This window comes from Pongo pygmaeus, chromosome 16 (genome assembly GCF_028885625.2).
Source record: "Pongo pygmaeus isolate AG05252 chromosome 16, NHGRI_mPonPyg2-v2.0_pri, whole genome shotgun sequence".
In the NCBI taxonomy this organism is placed as follows: Eukaryota; Metazoa; Chordata; class Mammalia; order Primates; family Hominidae; genus Pongo; species Pongo pygmaeus.
The window spans coordinates 62058369-62077579 of NC_072389.2; the positions used below are offsets into that span (position 1 = coordinate 62058369).

Below are 19211 nucleotides of genomic sequence, written 5' to 3' on the forward strand. Positions count from 1 at the left end.
ATTGTGACTGAAGAAAAAAAAAAAAAAGCAAGGAGTTACATGGGAAGAGATAAGACAATAGAGATAGATAAGAGTTAAACAATAAAGCACCTATAGACTGTGTTAAGAAATTCCGTCCTTATCCTAAGAACAATGAAAAACCACTGAGGGATTTTAAGTGGGGACTGATATCAGATTTGTGACACAGTGTCAAAATAACAGAATTTGAGTATTAAATCAGAGCGAAGACTATTTTACCCTATTCTATACTAATCAACACCCCCACTTGAAATACTACATATTGGCCATGATTCTTTCAACTATAAGCAACAAAAACCCAACTCAAACTGGCTTATGCAAAAGGATATTTATTGGCTCATTTGTAGCAATAACTACAGGCATAATTCAAACAATATCATGTGAATCTGGTTTCTTTCTCCATTTCTGGGCTTCACTTCCTCTGTATTGATTCTATCCTCATAAAGGATCTCCATTGAGGATGACTGTAACAGCTCCAGTCGAACCATCTTCAATGTTGAAATCCAGGACAATGACAAGAGGCCCAGCTATGATTGGAGTTGGTTGGCTTGGCTAAAATTACATGCCCTTCCCTAAGCCAACCACTAAGGGAATGCTATGGCATTGTGATAGGTTTGGGCTTACATCACATGCTCTCCCTGGTACCAGAGGGAGAGTCTTAATCAAAAAGCACAAGAATAAAGATTGGAGGAAGAATGGAAAACCAAGTAAGAGTAAATAGATGCTGGGTGGCAAAAATAACAGATGTCCACTACAAGGAATTCAGAACTAGAGCTTTGTCTAGGTCAAGATGAAAGGACTAAAGTTATTTAACCTAAAAAACATGAGACTATAGGGTGGGAGAAGTAAAAGCTATTTACGGAGATTTTAAAGTTTGTCATGAGAAAGAAGGAAAGAAGGTGACTTGATCTTTGTGCGGCTCAAGTAATAATAACAACAACAGTAATATTTACTTGTTTTGAGCACACTAGAGAATTGCTAGTATTGAGCTTTAACATTACTTCATTCCTTACATTCTACTATGTTATCATTATAAATTATACAATATGATAAATATATAATTATAAAATAATTGTAATTAGTATACATTAACATTAGCTAACATTAAGTGCATACATTATTTCATCTAATCCTCAAAAACTCCTATGAGGTAGACACTATTATCATCATCCCCTGTTTACAGCTGTGGAAATTTAGTTATACATGGTAAGTACCTCGCCCAAAGTAACAAAACTTAGTAGAGGAGCAAGGATTCAAACCCAGGCACTTCTAAGACTGAATATTTCAGACACAACACTATTTGCCTCCATCAGGAATACTGGAATATTTGGAATACCGAATTACAGGGAGGCAGACTTCATCTCAATATAAGAACAAAACAATTAGCAGTTAAAATATCAAAAACTAAGATGAACTCTAAGTGAGAAAGATCACCAAAGAAAAATATGAAAAATTTAAGCATTATGTGATTGAAAATGTTCACTTTCAAGATCCCTTCAAGAACCCTTCCAACCCTAACACTGTAAATATTTCCGTCTAGTGGAGGTATGTAAATTTCTGCCTACACTGAAAGATATGGAAGATTTTTCATTATTTCAGTTAAAAAAAAAAAAATCTAATTAGAAATGTTGAATTATGAAACTTCATTTTTGAATTAGCAATAAAATATTTGATAATCAACCTGCTATATCCAAATATTTTCTAAGACCCTTCAAGTACAATATAACGAATGAAGCAGTTAGGTTGAAGCTCAACACTGAGAACAAAAGTCTTGAGTTAATTCAAAACAAGTATATTCTTAAAAAAAAAAGTAACAGCCAATAATCTTAATTTCATTTTAATAAAGATATCTGCGGGCTTAAATCAAAACTCCCACTGAAATCAACTGCTTCACAGACACAGATTCAGATCAAACATCTCAAATATTATAGCATCATGATAAATCAACTTTTTAGAATTTTAACGTTTTTGTAAATGCAAAATTCTTTTAATATAATATTAATACATAGAAAGGCTATGCTTCAACAGACTGCTCAAATCTACAATGAATCTAAATCAGTACAGTTATTAAAAGCTTTAATATGAAAGAAAACTTTTTCACACAGGGTACAGGGAATATCTTCCTCTTCATCACTTCCTCTTCATCCAACTAAATTCTCCTGCAAACCCAATCCAGGTTGCAAACCACTTGCTCTAGTTACTGCTACCCACTTTGTCAGTCAAAACTGAGCTGAGCACAGCAGGGCAGCTACAGCATTATTTACCCCACAGTGCTTTGCTAAAAGCAAGTATCCACCTCAAGATCCCAAAAACCCTCCCAATAGCCAAATCAAATTACCTTTTCTTCATTTGCATTTTCCTTGTTTATCTTGCAGCTATTTTAACCCCACTTCTTGAAATATCATGCTCAGTAATTTTCTATACACCAATAGTCCTGTGTACTCACCTACTTCTTTTTAACTCTTTAGAGATTCTCCAGATCACTTCCTCCTTAAATAATGTAAAAACAGGTTTTCCACAAAGTTTAGACCTCAGTCCCACATAAACTGTTCCCTAACAGCAGATCTAATAAATCCCATAGTCTCAGCTATCAATTCTCAACAGCAGCCTATAAGATCAGAAAATATTCACCTCTGCTACAGTCTGAATGTTTGTCTCTCAAACCTCATGTTGAAATTTGATCCCCAATGTTGCAGGTAGGGTAATGAGAGGTGTTTGGGTGGAAGAGACAAATACCTCACAAATGGCTTGGTGCTGTCCTCAAGGTAATGAGTGAGTTCTCAGTCTATTAGTTCCCACAAGAAATGGTTGTTTAAAAAAAACGAAACAAACAAAACAAAAGCCTGGCACCTCCCTCCTCTTTCTCTCACTTCCTCTCTCTCACCTTATAAATCGCTACCCACACAGACTCCCCTTTGTTTTCTGCCATGAGTGGATGCAGCCTGAGGCCCTCACCAAAAGCCAAGCAGATGCTGGTACCATGCTACTTGCAGAACCATGAGCCAAATAAACCTTTTTTCTTTATAAAATGCCCAAACTCACGTATTTATTTATTTATAAGAGCACAGACAGAGAAAGACACCCTGACATCTCATCTAAGTCCCAGTCCTTCCTATTTTACTACTGAAAACTGCTATCTAGATATTTAAACACACCTCAAATTCAGTAAATGCACACTTCAGAGATATTGAGGGCTCTGTTCCAGACCACCACAATAAAGTGAATATTGCAATAAAGCAAGTCACACGCATTGTTTGGTTTCTCAGTGAATATAAAAGTTAGGTTTACAACTATAGTGTAGTCTAAATGTACAGTAGCATTGTCTCTAAAAAACAACATATATACCTTAATAAAAACTACTTTATTGCTTAAAAAAAAAAAAAAAAAGATAATGCTCATTTGAGCCTTCAGTGAGTCATAATCTTTTTGCTGGAGGAAAGTCCTGCCTCCATGTTGATGGCTGCTGACTAATCAGGGTAGTGGTTGGCTGAAGGTTGGGGTGGCTGTGGCAATTTCTTAAAATAAGACAATGAAGCTGGGCACATCCATTGACTTTTCCTTTTACAAAAGGTTTCTTGGTAGCATACGATGCTGTTTGATAGCATTTGATCCACAGTAGAACTTCTTTCCAAGTTAGAGTCAATCCTCTCAATCCTTGCTGGTGCTTTATCAACTAAGCTGGTGTAATACTCTAAATCCTTTGCTGTCATTTCAACAATGTTTACAGCATCTTCACCAGGAATAGGTTCCATCTCAAAAAAACTACTTTACTCATCCATAAGAAGCAACTCCTCATTCATTCAAGTTTTATAATGAGATTACAGCACTTAGTCACATCTTCAGGCTCCACTTCTAAATCCGGCTCTCTTGCTACTCCCACCACATCTGCAGTTACTTCCTCCACTGAAGCCTTGAAACTCTCAAAGTCATCCATGAGGGCTGGAAACAACTTCTTCCAAACTTCTGTTAATGTTGATATTTTGACCTCCTCCATCAATCACAAATGATCTTAATTGGATCTAGAATGGTGACTCCTTTCCAGAAGGTTTTCAATTTACTTTACCAAGATCCATCAGAGAAAACATAATCTACAGCAGTTATACCCTTACAAAATGTATTTCTTAAATATTAAGACTTGAATTGAAAGTTGAAATGACTCCTTGACCCATGGGCAGCAGAATGGATGTTGTGTTAGCAAACATGAAAACAACATTAATCTTCTTGTACACTTCCATCAGAGCTCTTGGGTGACCAGATGCACTGTCAATAAGCAGTAATATTTTGAAAGGAAAATTTTTTTCTGAGCAGTAGGTTTCAACAATAGGCTTAAATTTTCTGTAATTGACGTTGTAAACCAGGTTTACATCTGGTTCAGTAAACCAGATGTGCTGTCATCCAGGATTTGTGGTTCCATTTTTAAAGCATAGGCAGAGTAGATTTAGATTTTTTTTTTGGGGGGGGGTACAGAGTCTCGCTCCGTTGCCCAGCCTTGAGTGCAGTGGCACCATCTAAACTCACTGCAACTTCTGCCACCCAGGTTCAAGTGATTCTCGTGCCTCAGCCTCCCGAATAACTAGGATTTACAGGCATGCGCCACCACGCCTGGCTAATTTTTATATTTTTAGTAGAGACGGGGTTTCACCATGTTAGCCAGGCTGGTCTCGAACTCCTGGCTCCTGACATCAAGTGATCCACCCACCTCCACCTCCCAAAGTGTTGCGATTACAGGCATGAGCCACCACACCTGGCAGATTTAGCACAATTCTTAAGGGCTCTAGGATTTTCACATTGGTAAATGAGTACTGGCTTCAACTTAAAAGTCACCAGCTTCATTAGCCCTTAACCAGAATCAGCCTGTCCTTCGAAATCTGAAAGCCAGGCATGACTTCTCCTTTCTAGCTCTGAAAGTCCTAGATGGTATCTTCTTCCAATAAATAGAAGTCTATTTAATCTATATAGAAAATATATTGTTCAGTGTAGCCGCCTTCATAAATTATCTTAGGTAGATCTCCTGGATAACTTGCTGAGGCTTCTGCATCAGTACCTGCTGCTTCATCTTATACTTTTATGTTATGGAGACAGTGTCTCTCCTTAAACCTCACGAACTCATCTCTGTTAGCTTCAAGCTTTTCTTCTGCAGCATCTTCACTCTCACAGCCTTCATAGATCTGAAGAGAGTAGGGTCTTGACCTCAAGCCTTTGGCTTAAGGGAATGTTGTGGCAGGTTTGATCTTCTAGCCAGAACATTACAACTTCCTCCATCTTAGCAATAATGCTGTTCCACTTTCTTATCATTCATGTGTTCAATGGAATAGCACTTTCAACTTTCTTCAAGAATGTTTCCTTTGCAATCACAACTTGACTGTTTGGGACAAGAGGCCTAGTATTTGGCCTACCTCTGCTTTTAACCCGCCTTCCTCACTAAGCTTAATCATTTCTAGTTCTTTTTATTTAAAGTGAGAGACGTGCAAATCTTCCTTACACTTGAACACTTACAGGCCATTATAAAGTTATTAATTGGCTTAATTTCAATATTACTATGTCTCAGGGAATAAGGAAGCCCATGGAGAGGAAACTAGGGAAGAGCAGGCTGGCGGAGCAGTCAAAACACACACATTATTATATAAGGTTACCATTTTACATGAGTGCAGTTTGTGGTGCCCCAAAACAATTACAATAGTAACATTAAAGATCACTGATCAGAAATCACCATAACAAATATAATAAAGTCTGAAATATTGCAAAAATTACAAAAATGTGACAGAGACAAGAAGTGCTCACGCTCTTGGAAAAATGGCTGTGATAGACTTGCTCAACATAGAGTTGCCACAAACCTTCAACTTGTAAAAATGCAATATCTGCAAACCACAAGTGAAGTACAATAAAACAAGTTATGACTATATTTCCAAAACTGAACATATCTTCCCCTGAAAAATTATTTCTACAGCATTATTCATAATAGCCAAAAAAGCAGAAACAACCCAAATGTTCAACTAATAAATAAAATGTGGTATATCAATACAATGTAGCATTATTTAGCAATTTTTTAAAATGAAGTACTGATACATGCTACAACATGAAACCTTGAAAGGGAAAGAAGTCAGTCACACACTGTTTGATTCTATTTATATCTAATATTCAGAATAATGGGTAACAGGTTTCCTTTTGAGGAGCTGAAAATATTACGGAATTAGTGTTGACAGTTGTACAACACTATGAATGTACTAAATGCCAGTGAACTGTATATTTTTAAATGGTGAAATTATGTTATATGAATCTTACCTTAAATTATAAAAGTTAGTTTTACTTTTGCATTTCTCTTTTTCTACTGAACTGCCATCCTTCTGATCTTGAATCCCTGGAGGTTTTTTTCAATGTCTCCCTCTTTTAATTGTATCTAGTCAATTCCCCAATCCTATAGACTTCCTTCAAAATATTTCCCACACCATCCTTGCTTCTCCATCCACTCAATACTTGGCCAGGCCCATAGAACCTCACACCTAAAGTGAAACAGATTTACTTTATAAGATTCACTTTATATAGCTGCTCTTCAGCTTATGACGGGGTAATGATTAAACCCATCGTAAGCTGAAAATATCGTAAGTTGAAAATGCATTCAATACACCTAACCTACCGAACATCACAGCTTAGTCTAACTTACCTTAAATGTGCTCAGAACCCTTACATTAGCCTGCGGTTGGGGAAAATCATCTGACAACACAGTATACTGTATGTTAGCAGTTGTTTACCCTTATGATCATGTGGCTGACTGGTAGCTGCAGCTTGCTGTTGCTGCCTAGTATCACAATATGGTATCATACCACATATCACTAGCCCGGAAAAAGATCAAAATTCAAAACTTGAAGTACAGTTTCTACTAAATGTATACCGCTGTCACACCATCATAAAGTCAAAAAAACTTAAGTTGAACCATCTTAAGCTGGGGACTGTCTGTACTCGGTCTCTCAGCATCCAGATTTTTGCTTTCATCTCTTCAATAAAGAGCCCCTAAATTAACAATTTACTAAAATAATGCTTTCATTCTGTCATTTACCAATTCCAAATTCTTTAATAACTTTCCAACCTATGCAGAGCTGGGTTAGGTTATCCTAGTGCTAAAAGCTTCCAGGTGCAGTGAGGTGCAGAATAGGTCAAATGCTCTAAGGAGCCAGCACTTCTAAAAGTTGTCACTGCCAGCCTGTAAGGCTCACCTGCATTGTACAGCCCAAATAGAAGAGAACATGTCATTCTGTAATAAAAAGGCTGACGGTGAAGTGAGGGAAAACCAACGCATCGTATCTTATAAAATGAATACACAGTATCTGGCACCCAGTGTTATTCCAATGAATAAAATGAACTTTTTCTAAGACTTGATTTCCTCATCTGTAAAGGATGATAACACCACCTTTTGCAAAGAAGTATTTGTTCTGATGATGGAATATGGTAACTGTGAACATACTTTATAATCTCTAAAACACTACAATGAAAGAAATCAAAGAATAGAAAGACATCTCTTGTGTATAACTTCTCAAATGAACAGACACTACAATGTAGTGTCACCAAAGTAGTGCCAATTTTCTTCTTTACCTTTTTCTATTCAATAAAGTTGTCAGATCTATTTTTTTTCTCATGGAATGTAAGAAAGCTATTTCCATGTTGCATTTTGGTTATGAGGGCCTTTCTAGCAGCAGTCAGCAATCCTGTATAGTTGAGAGTCAGATAATCTTAAACCTTGAATAGGAAAAGCAGAGCAAGTAAAAAAACAAAGCAAGAGATACAACAGAGATTAGGATTATACCTAAAACCCCCAGGCCTCTCTCAAGCCCCTCCAGGCTTAGCTTCTTAGATTTGCCAAAGGTAACCCACAAAATAAGGAACGCACAGGAGTGAAGCCTAGAAGCAAGGGGCAAATTAGTTCATACACTGATCATCTTTGCTTTGGTTACTAGCCCTAGTCAAAATGCATATCAACTCAAAGGCATTCAGTTAATAATGTTAAAAAAAAAAATCCCAAACCTGATCAAAAAAAAGATGTGTGGTTGACTAAGCTTTAAGGATGGAATCTTTGCCTGGGAGTCCAGAAACCCCAAACCTGAGAAATTTTTTTCAATATGTATTCATTTACTTAAAGATAATAATGAAAGCAGTACATATTAATATATTTTTACAAAAAAAGCGTATTTCTCAAAACAAAAAATTTAGAGAAGAGTTGTATTGTTTTACATTTTTGCTACATTTTTGCACACCTCATTAATATGTCTTAATAAAGACAGCTGGATTCTCTTACGACCTTCTGCATTCAACCTGTTGCACTACACTCTTCTGTTGAAGAAAATACAGCTTCACAGGAAAAGTATGCGGTAAAGGGAGGACCTAGTAGAATCCTTCAAAGAGTCTCAAGTCCAAGACCACATTTAGAGAATTACTGTACTAGATAAACACAAGTCAAAGCCCTTTTTAAAAAAGAAAGCTAAATTACTATACTAGCTGGTCAAAAATTTGTTAAGTTACATACCAATCCAAAAAGTAAAGCAATAATTTTAAACTGTTGGGGAATATTCAGGTGACTAAAAAAAAAAAAAACTAAGAAAAAGTATTTATCGAACATTATGTGTAAGGCATTGTGTTTACAAACACAAAGAGGCAAAGCATACATCATCCCAAAAATTACTTTGTCTTCATCCTGTTATACAAAACCAGAAAAACAGGAATGTTTGCAATGAAAATGACTGAAATGAAATACTTTTTTGGTGTAATCCACTTAACCAAAAAGCCTAAATACAACACCTGATGTGCCAGGGTTCCAATTAATAATTTTTTATTATGAAAGGTCTCTGAAGGTAAAGCTTGGAACAAAGGTTAAAAAAAAAAAAAAAACTGGTAACAACAAAAAAACTTTAGAACAGAAACCTCAAGGAACAACTTTCTAGGTACTGCCTGTATTCATTAGAGATGTATTAAAGTACAACAGGCTAAAAACAACCTATTATGGAAGTAGAAGAGGCAGGTAGGTTTAATGTGTGTATTGGAGAGGGGTGGAACTCTAACTGTCCAAATTAACCATTAAAGTTCAGTATACTATCGGAATCCAAAGGAAACTATTTTAGTTTTTTACTTTCTTTCTTGAGCAGTTCTTTTTAGAAAGACTGACATTTTATTATTCACGTTGTTTCCTAGAGATCTTTAAACAAAGAAGGGAAAATTTACTTACTACTTTAAAATAGATGAAAACTCATTATATCTTATAATTATTATGTGGGTCTATAACAGAATTCTTTTATCAATCTAAAATACATTATGGGATGTTAGTGGCTTTATTTTTCCTACACCTTGGAATATTTTGCTAACTCCATCATTCTAGGTATTATTTCACCATTGTTCATCAATTAATCCCAACTATGCTAAAAAAATAAAATAGGACTGCCTAAAAGAATAATACAACAGTGAAATAAATCATGACTAATGCATTAGCCTTAATTTTTCTCATTTATTTTCCAGTTTTCTTATAGTTTTGTAAAAATATTGCATCAACTTTCAAAGACATATGGAAAACTGAAGACATTTTTGTAGTCTATGTCAGGGAGGGAAAACAATTCCTCTATCACCTTTGGTTCAGTATCTCATGGCCTGTGAATTAAACTATGAAAAGACACATTCACAAGAGAAGAAGCATACAATTTTTATTAATATTTACATGCACAGGAGTTCACAGAAAAGAAGTGAAACTCAAACAAGTGGTTAGATGTAGAGGCTTTTATACTATTTTAACTCCCCCAAAAAAGGGAACTTGGAATTTCAGGGACAATAAACCATGGGAAAGTGACTAGAAAAAATGGGAGAACTAATGGAAAATAAGGGTTATTTTAGTAAAATTTGTTTATACAAACTCATCTCTGCCTTGACTCTCAATCTCAAGGGAAAAGAGTTGCTCTTCCCTCCCTGTTATAAGAAGGAAATTGGCTGGGCGTGGTGGCTCATGCCTGTAATCCCAGCACTTTGGGAGGCCGAGGTGGGTGGGTCACCTGAGGTCAGGAGTTCAAGACCAGCCTGGCCAACATGGCAAAACCACGTCTCTACTAAAAATACAAAATTAGCCAGGCATGGTGGCGCACACCTGTAGTTCCAGCTACTCGGGAGGCTGAGGCAGGAGAATCACTTGAACCCGGGAAGTGGAGGCTGCAGTGAGCCGAGATCACGCCATTGCACTCCAGCCTGGACAACAAGAGCGAGACACCGTCTCAAAAAAAAAAAAAAAAAAAGAAAAGAAAATAGAAATTAATGCCCTGCTACTACTAGGCAAATAAGGGGAAGGCACAGAACTCTTCCAGCATCTATTGACTTTCAATTGCCTTCAACTCAAAATAATCCTCATGCTTAAGTGGCAGATTCTGATCCCCTTCATCTGTTTTTAGTTTTCACTGAATACAGTTAAGAACTCAGACTTTATTTTCTGCCCAAAATGGAAGAGAAGAAAATTAACAGAGGAAGGCATTTCACAACTATTAGATGAACCAGAAGATTAACACAAAGATAGACAGGAGCACTTTAGACTCTTAATGATGGTACTGAAAATGACTTTATAAGGGAAATCTCAGACTGAGTCCTCGGATGAGTTACTTTAGATAAATTCCCTCAAACTTAATCAATGAGAGAACAACGTATTTCTAAAAACAAAAAGGAAATACGGCATTCTCATCCAGCGGGAAGAACTTCATCACACAATATTTTTACATTAAGAATATGGACCATGCTGTTCTGCTCAAAGAAAACGTGACAGTCTTTCATCCCTTACAAGTGTATGCTAAAATTTTACTTAATACATTTTTAAGAGACAGGGTCTCACTCTGTCACCCAGGCTGGAGTGCAGTGACACAATCGCAGCTCACTGCAACCCAGACCTCAAGTGATCCTCCCACCTCAGCCTCCCAAGTATCTGGGACCACAGGCACATGCCACTACACCCGGCTAATTTTTTATTTTTTGTAGAGACAAGGTCTTCTTATGTTGCCCAGGCTGGTCTCAAACTCCTAGGCTCAAGCAATCCTGCCTTGGCCTCCCGAAGTGCTGGGATTACAGGAATAAGCCACCACACCTGGCCTTGATACAACGCTTAAGTGCACAAGTATTGAATGCAGGTGTATGCAAAGGTGACTGGAAGGAAATACAAAATATAGACATTTTAAAAAATTCATTGGATTGATCATTCTAATTAGTTGTTTATAAATCTGAAATTGAACGTATCTTGCAATTGTGGAGCAAAGAAGGCCGTCCTGTCTTCAACAAAATTATGAACCATCAAAGGTTTCAAAAATTCTTCCAGTATTGCATTTTGATGATGTACACGCAAAAAGACAACCCAGAAGGAATGACAAGCAAGAACCTATTAGGGAAGCATTTGAAATTTAGAATCAGTATTTATAAGACAAATAGTTCCAGGGTCATGTATGAAAGTTGCTAAGTACAGACAGTCTCCAACTTAAGATGGTTCAACTTACAACAATTTTTCAACTTTATAATGGTGTGAAAGTGCATTCATTACTTCAAGTACTCATACAACCATTCTGTTTTTCACTTTCAGTACAGTACTCAATAAATTACATGAGATATTCAACACTTTATTATTAAAAAATAAGCTTTGAGTTAGATGATGTTGCCCAACTGTAGACTAATGTAAATGTTCTGTGCATATTTGAGGTAGGCTAAGCCAAGCTACGATGTTCAGTATGTTAGGTGTACTAAATGCATTTTCAACTCATGATACTTTCAACTAATGATGGGTTTATCAAGGATGTAACCTATCGTAAGTCAAGGAGCATCTACAGTTAATTCCATTCAGATGACGTTGCCCATTTCAGGTAGAAATACCTTCAAAAGGTGAAAAACATGAAATGAAAATCTGAGCAACAGGTGACAATGAAATAGGATAAGCTTGGACAATGCAGATCTACACAGAGATTTGGAAAAGGCATGAAAGTAGAATCAAGATTGATATATACGAAATGACAGAAAAATTTCAAAATTCTGCCAGACATATAACTTGTGACAAATTTTTTACAAATTTAGACTCGGCTGAATATTATACAGCATCAAACTCTCCTTAGTTGGCACTGTAGGAAGAACAGCGTTGAACTTCTGTGAATTTTCACAAATTGAAAAGCAAAAGAAGTCAACTGCACAAAATCTGGATTTCGAATTTACTTCATGATTCTTATTGTCCTAAGGAAAACTATACCTACTCTTCTCAGCGCAATGCATTCTCAACCATCAATGAATTTTAAAATCCTTGCATAAATTAATCTGAAGTGATCTGTATTACAAAAAGACTACAGGAGTGATACATTCAAAAAGTGGGTCAGAAACAATACTTGGAAGAGAATGACTTGAAGATGGCTTATGACTGATATTAGAACTGAGTACACTTTCATTGTATGGGAAAAGCTTCAGTTACAAAACTGTAAGTTACCAAGAAGAAATTCCTCATGCAACTAGGAAAATAACTTGCAGAAAATAGGAAGGGAATGTTGTCTTACCCTCTAACCACAATGATTTCTGCACAGATCTGAAAATGGGAAGAAAGGAAGATGTTCTTTGTATAGATACAAAAACTCAAAAAGAAAAAAATGTGTGTTATAATGAGAATGTTTACGCAAAGCGTTCAAATGTGATGTATATTTGTTGTAGGAGTGTTATGTAATTAAATGCATGAAATAGATTTTTTTTTATTTAAGTATATACAAAGATATCTGCTATATTTAAATTCTTATTAAAAGCTCCAATAAGTTGTTTTACATTATGCTTTATTTTTACTCCTATAAATTATACATAATAACTTAAAATGCAAAAAAAAACAGTCCCTTTTGACTCAGATGATAGTGATAATTGTACACTTTTCCTCGTATACTGAGGGTTAAGAGAATCCGTAAAATTGCTCTGGAGAAATGAATCAAAATTCTAAACATACAATTTTTGATATAAGGCACCAAGTAAATCAAGTCATTATTTAAATCACTATTTAAAGCAATCTGAAAATTCAAAGTTTTTAATTCCTCTCTAAAGCAAGAAAAAAACTATTCAGGATTTATATATTTAATTAGTGAATATGCTGTAAGTACTCCTCATCTTCCAAAACTTGCTTTTGGAATAACAAAATATGTTGTCAATAGAAATAGCCAATTTCCTGTCACCTAAAACTACAGTTGACTTTTCATTTGTGAAAACTGCTATTTCAGTGAGCCAATGCTGACTAATAAAACACTGGAATGAAAAAGGACTGGATTAGTAGCCTAACTGGACAGATGTTCCAGTTGATGCACTTGCAATCCTCCAACATCAAACTACTTCAGAACTTTTCTATTTACCATAGCTTACTGCGGCTAAAATGGTCCTAAGCAAACTTTCAAAGAAGGCAAAGCTTTCTGACATCTACTTTCTGCCTCCTCTCTCCTAGTCTCCCTAGGCTCTGATGCCAACACACAGAAGCATTCCAAGTTCCCTAAAGTAGATGGGTTAGTATTTCCTCCAGAATTGTCTCCACTTCTCCTTCTTCCTAACTTCCAAAGCCATACCTAAACGACTGCTCCCAACTGCGTTTATCAGATTACTGCAGGTAAATTCCTACCAACTACTAATGCCAAAATATCAAACCACAAATGACTTGCTAATTGCAGAAGGAAATGCTTACAATGGAAAGATAGCTTGTCACCACCTTATCTAAGAGATCAAATTTAGGATTATTAATAAGACAAGCCTACTCTATGTGCCTTTGGATGTTGTATGCAATGAAGTATACTGCATGGCTTATGAAGTATTCCTGTCAAAAAAAATATTAAACCTGAATATATTCAAGCCTTTAGACCCAATTCCAAGTTTAGAGAAAACAGAGAGGATAGGGGGAACAAATTTAAACACTATGAGGAGGAACTATCACTAAAACATGGAATATGGGTTATTCTGTAAGACTACAGAGCTGGTCTCTTCAAAAAGTCAATGTCGCCCAGTGCTGTGGCTCACATCTGTAATCCCAGCATTTTGGGAGGCCGAAGCAGGTGGATCACTTGAACCCAGGAGTTTGAGACCAGCCTAGGTAACACTGCAAAACCCCATCTCTATAAAAAATACAAAAATTAGCTGAGTGTGGTGGCGTGCTCCTGGGTTCCCAGCTACTCAGGAGGCTGAGGTGGGAGGATGGCTTGAGCCCAGAAAGGAGGTCAAGGATGCAGCGAGCCAAGACTGCTCCACAGCACTCCATCCTGGGACACAGAGCAAGCACCTATTTCAAAAAAAAAAAAAAAAAAAAAAAAAGACTGAAAAGGAATTTTGAAGAAATGGGGAGAAATGTGAATATATACTACACCACATGTTAGATTTTAAGGAATATTCTTCACTTTCTTAAGTGTGAATGCGGTATTGTTACATAGAAAAATGGCCTTGATCTCTTACAAAATACATACTGACACACATACAGCATTTAGGGCTGAACTGTCATATCTGTAACGCACTTTGAAATGTTCAGAAAACAGAATGTGAGATAAGTGGAAAAATGCAAATATGGCAAAAAGGTAGCATTAAAACTAGGTGTTCAAATGGGCTATTTAACTTTCCAATATTTTCGAAAAAAATAGCAAGTTGCAAAGTTAAGAAATTAACTCGAAAATAAAAATATAAAAGCCAGGCTAGATGGTGCACACCTGTAATCCCAGCTACAGAGGCTGAGGTGAGAGGTCAGCTTGAGCCCAGGAGTCTGAGACCAGCCTGGGCAACATAACGCCCTCATTTCAGAAGTAAAATATAAAAATATCAACGAAAGGGCAATTGAGTAATATTTCTTAAAATCTTTAAGTGAGCCTTCTTGCCTATTCTCGTCTACCTCATTCCCACAAAAATGGGATATACTAACGTTGAGCATCGGAGAAGGAGTCAGAAGACCTAAGGTTCTATTAATATAATTGGCCTTGGCTCTTCCTAGTTAGTGACCTCATTAAAGTCCTCTCCCTGAGGCTCTGTTTCCTCGCCTGCAAAATGATTCCAGCAACCCAGACCACTTCAAAAGGGGCTAAGAGAGAGAAATCAGGGGTTATCAATGAAAGGCACAAAAGCAAGACACAATTACAACGGTATTTGTGGTGATGTTAAAACATCAGAGGCACACAGCCCTAACAATGGTATAAGCAAACCAGTGCCTTCCCTGGTTAAGTTTCTGCGTGGAGACAGCTGGAGGTGGCACAGTAGTCCCCCAAAGCAGGACACCTTACAGATGCTAAGAGGCAGCTTTTGTGCTTTAAAACTCTCCTTCTAGCGTTCCATTTTATGTTTCATGACACTAAATAAATTCTGTCCAAACCTGAAAACAATAAAGCCAAATATTTACGATGACAGATTTTTTTTTTTTTTTAAACAAATCTTCGCAAACAAAGGCCTTTGGCCAAAGGTCTCCCGTGCTTGCAGAAGCGGGTTCACCTTGACGTTTTTCCTCTCCAGCAGATTTCTCCTTAAAAGCGTTAAAACTTGAGATAAGTTGGGAGGAACTCCTTCCATCGCTGGAGCAGGCTAAAACCTCAGAGTGAGATCATTCTTTCCGTCTCAGTAAGTGAACCCTGCAAAGCTCAGAAAATTTTGTCTCCAACTCCACGTTTCTCCTCAGGGCCCTTCTTCTGTAGACAATAACGGGAATTCTATGGCAGTGCAGGGGAGGTCCCTTTGACAAAAATGAGAGTGCAAACGTGGAACGACCGGTCATCTGGGCAAAATGAGGGGCCCTGTGCCTGCAAATCCCGAATCCCCTTTGGTCTCCTTTCCTACGACTGAAGAGACACGGGAGTGGGCTGTGGTGTGAGGAGCATGGGTCTTGGCCAAACATCGGCACAAAATGTACCAAAGGGAGTTGCCTCCAGATAGAAAAGCCAAAACCAGGCTGGGGACAAACAGGCGCACAGGCCTGGGAGGCGAGGTGGCGGAGGAGCAGAAGGCGGCGGCCTGCGCGGCCCAGGCCTGCAGCAGCCGAGGCGGCCGCCGCGTCGCGCCGGGATCCCTCCTCCCCCGCCTGGGCCGACGCAAGATGGCGGTCCGGCCGCCGCCGCGCAGCCGGTCTCCTCCCCCGCGCTCTGGGCGCTCCCGACGACCCGCGCCGGCCTCAAGACCCCCAGTCCAGCGCCCCCGGAGTGAGGCGGCGCAGGCCGCGCGGGAGGGCCTCTGCCTGCTGCAGCGCAGGGCGGGCGGGGGCGGGGGCGGGGGGCGCTTACCGTGAGCGGAGCGGATCGGCCTGACTGGAGCCCTGAGGAGGAGGAGAAAGAGGAGGAGGAAAAGGAGGAGCACGAAAAACTACACTGCGGCGACGGCGGCGGCTCCCATTGCGGAGCTGGCAGCCGAGCCGTGGAAAGGGGGGGCTCTCGTGCAGCCGGCGCGCTGCCTCATGGGTAGGCTCCGGGTCAGCCTCCCCGTGTCCGAGCTCCTTGTCTTCTCGCCGACGCGGGAGGCGGGCACCGGCATGTGCGCCGCGTCGCAGGCCCTCGAAGACCCACGCGCCCCGCCACGCGCCGGTCGGGGGCGAGGGTCAGGGCCGTGCTCCCATGTGGGTGCGAGCTGCTGGCTGGTGTGGCCAGGAGGCAGCCCCAAAATCCGGACTGCTCGGAATTTGCAGGCGAGGAGCCGTGCGTTCCGGGCCCTCCGCGTGTGTAACGACCCCCAATCCGTTTGCTTGGAAAGTGAAAAGGTCATGGGATAGAGCCGCCCTTCGAAAGAAGCGCGGGGCCTGCGGGTCGAAGACTAAACCAGAAGAGAAAAAGGAATCGTCCGTTTCTTTAAATAACGAGCTGATTTTACCAAGTCCGTTTTAAATGTGTGGTTTTGCTTGTGACCCCTGTCGAAGTCAAATACGAAGAGACGAATCTGTACATTTAGCGTTTTATTTGGGACACAGGAATTGCAAGTTCAGGTTGTTTACACCTACAGGGTGGTCTTCAGTATGTCAGAAGAACAAAGAGGAGTTAGGGGGTTTTATTTTTTTAAAAAAAGTTTATTGTTTTTCTAGAAAGTTCGTTGACATTTAGTAAAGTTTTGGGCAGCTGGTTAGTTCTGACTGGTGAGGGAAGGGGGTTGGTAAAGCTTGCCCTATAGCTGCAGCAGCTTCTTTCAGAAGATAAAACCTGAAGATAAAACTTGTTTCAGGTTACAGCAGGCGGTTTCAGCAGCCAGCCTTGCTGAGAATTCCATTCTTAGAGCAATGTTATGTGCCCTGAGGGCTTCCCCCACCACTGGCTTCTCCTCTCTTTTAGTTGGCTATGACAAGAGTGACCCAATTCGAATGATTAACTTTCACACTCTAATTCCTAACTCTGCCATCTGCATATTAACCTGTAATAGCATTTTTTAAAGTTTGACAACGAGAAGTATAGGAAATTTACAAGAAGAACACTTGCCAAGATACTGCTTGCGTAAATACTTGCTAAAGGTTGTATTCTGATCTGTAAGGAAAGTTTCCTAAACTGATTGTCTTCTCAAGAGCAATGGCATTACTGGTGCAGCTTGTGAGTGACCAAGACTTGAAATCTTGCCTGTTAGGATCCTTAACAGACAGCCTGTTCGATCACTGAATCTTGCTAATTTGTCTTCCTATTTGAATTGTTTCTTCTCTCTCATCTGGCTTTCCCCAGTTTTTCTCAAGTGTTTATCATTACTGTAGTCTCCATATTGATTACTGCCCCCAAATTAATCTTCCCCAAAGACCACCTGGATCACTCCTACAGCTCTGGTGTACTTGGAGGTAACCATGACCTATCCTTCTCCCAAACGAGCCTGGGATCATCTACCCAGCTTTCCCTTTCCTGCTGGCCCTGAAAATAAACTTTACAGGAAAAGACAGAAAATAGTCAAAACAGCAAACATGGAAAGTTTAAAAATTCCAAAATCTTGGAACATTCTTAAGACATCGTTTTTCAAATGTCCCTAAAGGTTAGCAAAGCATGCTACAGTGTCAGGCGAAATTACAACAAATTTAAAGATCTCAGTTGGCTTTATTGCAATTCTAGATTCAGGCACCACTTCATTCCGTAAAACAGAATAGGTGTTCCCATGAATGGAGCAGATGTGGTTGGCTTTATAGACAGAAAATGGGCTGAAGAAAGAAGAAACAACAAAAAACAAGTTGGTCATTTCAAAGTTACACTCCTTGTAAGGTGGGGCAGTGAGACAGAATAATAGAAAGAAAACTGATTGGTTAATACCAGGTTACTCCAGATTGCTATTGTAAGAACAACAGCAGCCGGATGTGGTGGTGTGTACCTGTAGTACCAGCTACTGAGGAGGCTGGGGCAAGAGGATTCCTTCAGTCCAGGAGTTCAAGGCTGCAGTGAGCCATGATCCTGCCACTGCAGTCCAGCCTGAGCAACAGATCAAGACCTTGTCTCAAAAACAAACAAAAGCGACTTAAAACAGGGAACTTCATTATCTTGGGGATTGAAGGTTTAGACTGGCCTGTTTGGGAAATTAGGCTGTTCTCTCCTGATTTCTCAGAAGGTCACATAACAACTCAGTTTCAGTTTTGTAAGCATGGGTAACTCCATGTTGATTTTTAGTCTAGTCTGTTGGGGCTTAGTGCAGGAGTTTGGTCCAAAATAATGGCATCCTCATAAAAAGGAATGAAATAATGGCAGTTGCAGCAACCTGGATGGAATTGGAGGCCATTGTTCTAAGTGAAGTAACTCAGGAATGGAAAACCAAACATTGTATGTTCTCATAAGTGGGAACTATGTTGTAAGGATGCAAAGACATAGTAATGATACAGTGGACTTTGGGGACTCCGGGGAGAGCGTGAGAGGGGAGTGAGGAATAAAAGACTATACATTGGGTAGAGTGTATACTGCTTGGGTGATGGGTGTGCCATAATCTCAGAAATCACCACTAAAGAACGTAGTCATGTAACCAGACACCACCTGTTCCCCAAAAACCTATGAAAATAAAAAGTAAAAATAATAAAATGATGACATCCTATTATTTTTATTTATAACAGGATGAAAGAGAAGGTTGCACTCTGTATTCTAGAGTCTAGTCCTCACTTTGTAGAGACAAAAGCTCAATGTGAACTAATTTGAATCCTGGGGGATGATTCATACCAACCAAACTTACTGAGGCTAATGTGTAAACCAAAATTGTAATTATTTTTTGTTGTTGTTCATGAAAAACACAACTGCCATGGAGAC

The 19211-nt window shown here is 38.9% G+C and overlaps 1 protein-coding gene across 10 annotated transcripts in view; it reads right to left on the minus strand.

Annotated features, from left to right (window-relative positions):
• The window catches only part of ZNF280D (zinc finger protein 280D), a 102523-nt gene extending 86100 nt beyond the window's left edge, over window positions 1-16423 (minus strand). For 6 of the 10 annotated variants that reach the window (XM_054451081.2, XM_063652645.1, XM_063652649.1 and 3 more), the window contains exon 1: window positions 16257-16349. The gene's annotated coding sequence lies outside the window, so the exon portion shown is untranslated. Of the gene's footprint in view, window positions 1-16256 lie in introns of all 10 variants that reach the window. The other 4 variants (XM_054451084.2, XM_054451080.2, XM_054451082.2 and 1 more) reach the window with 4 other exon arrangements.
• Window positions 16424-19211: the final 2788 nt, after the last annotated feature.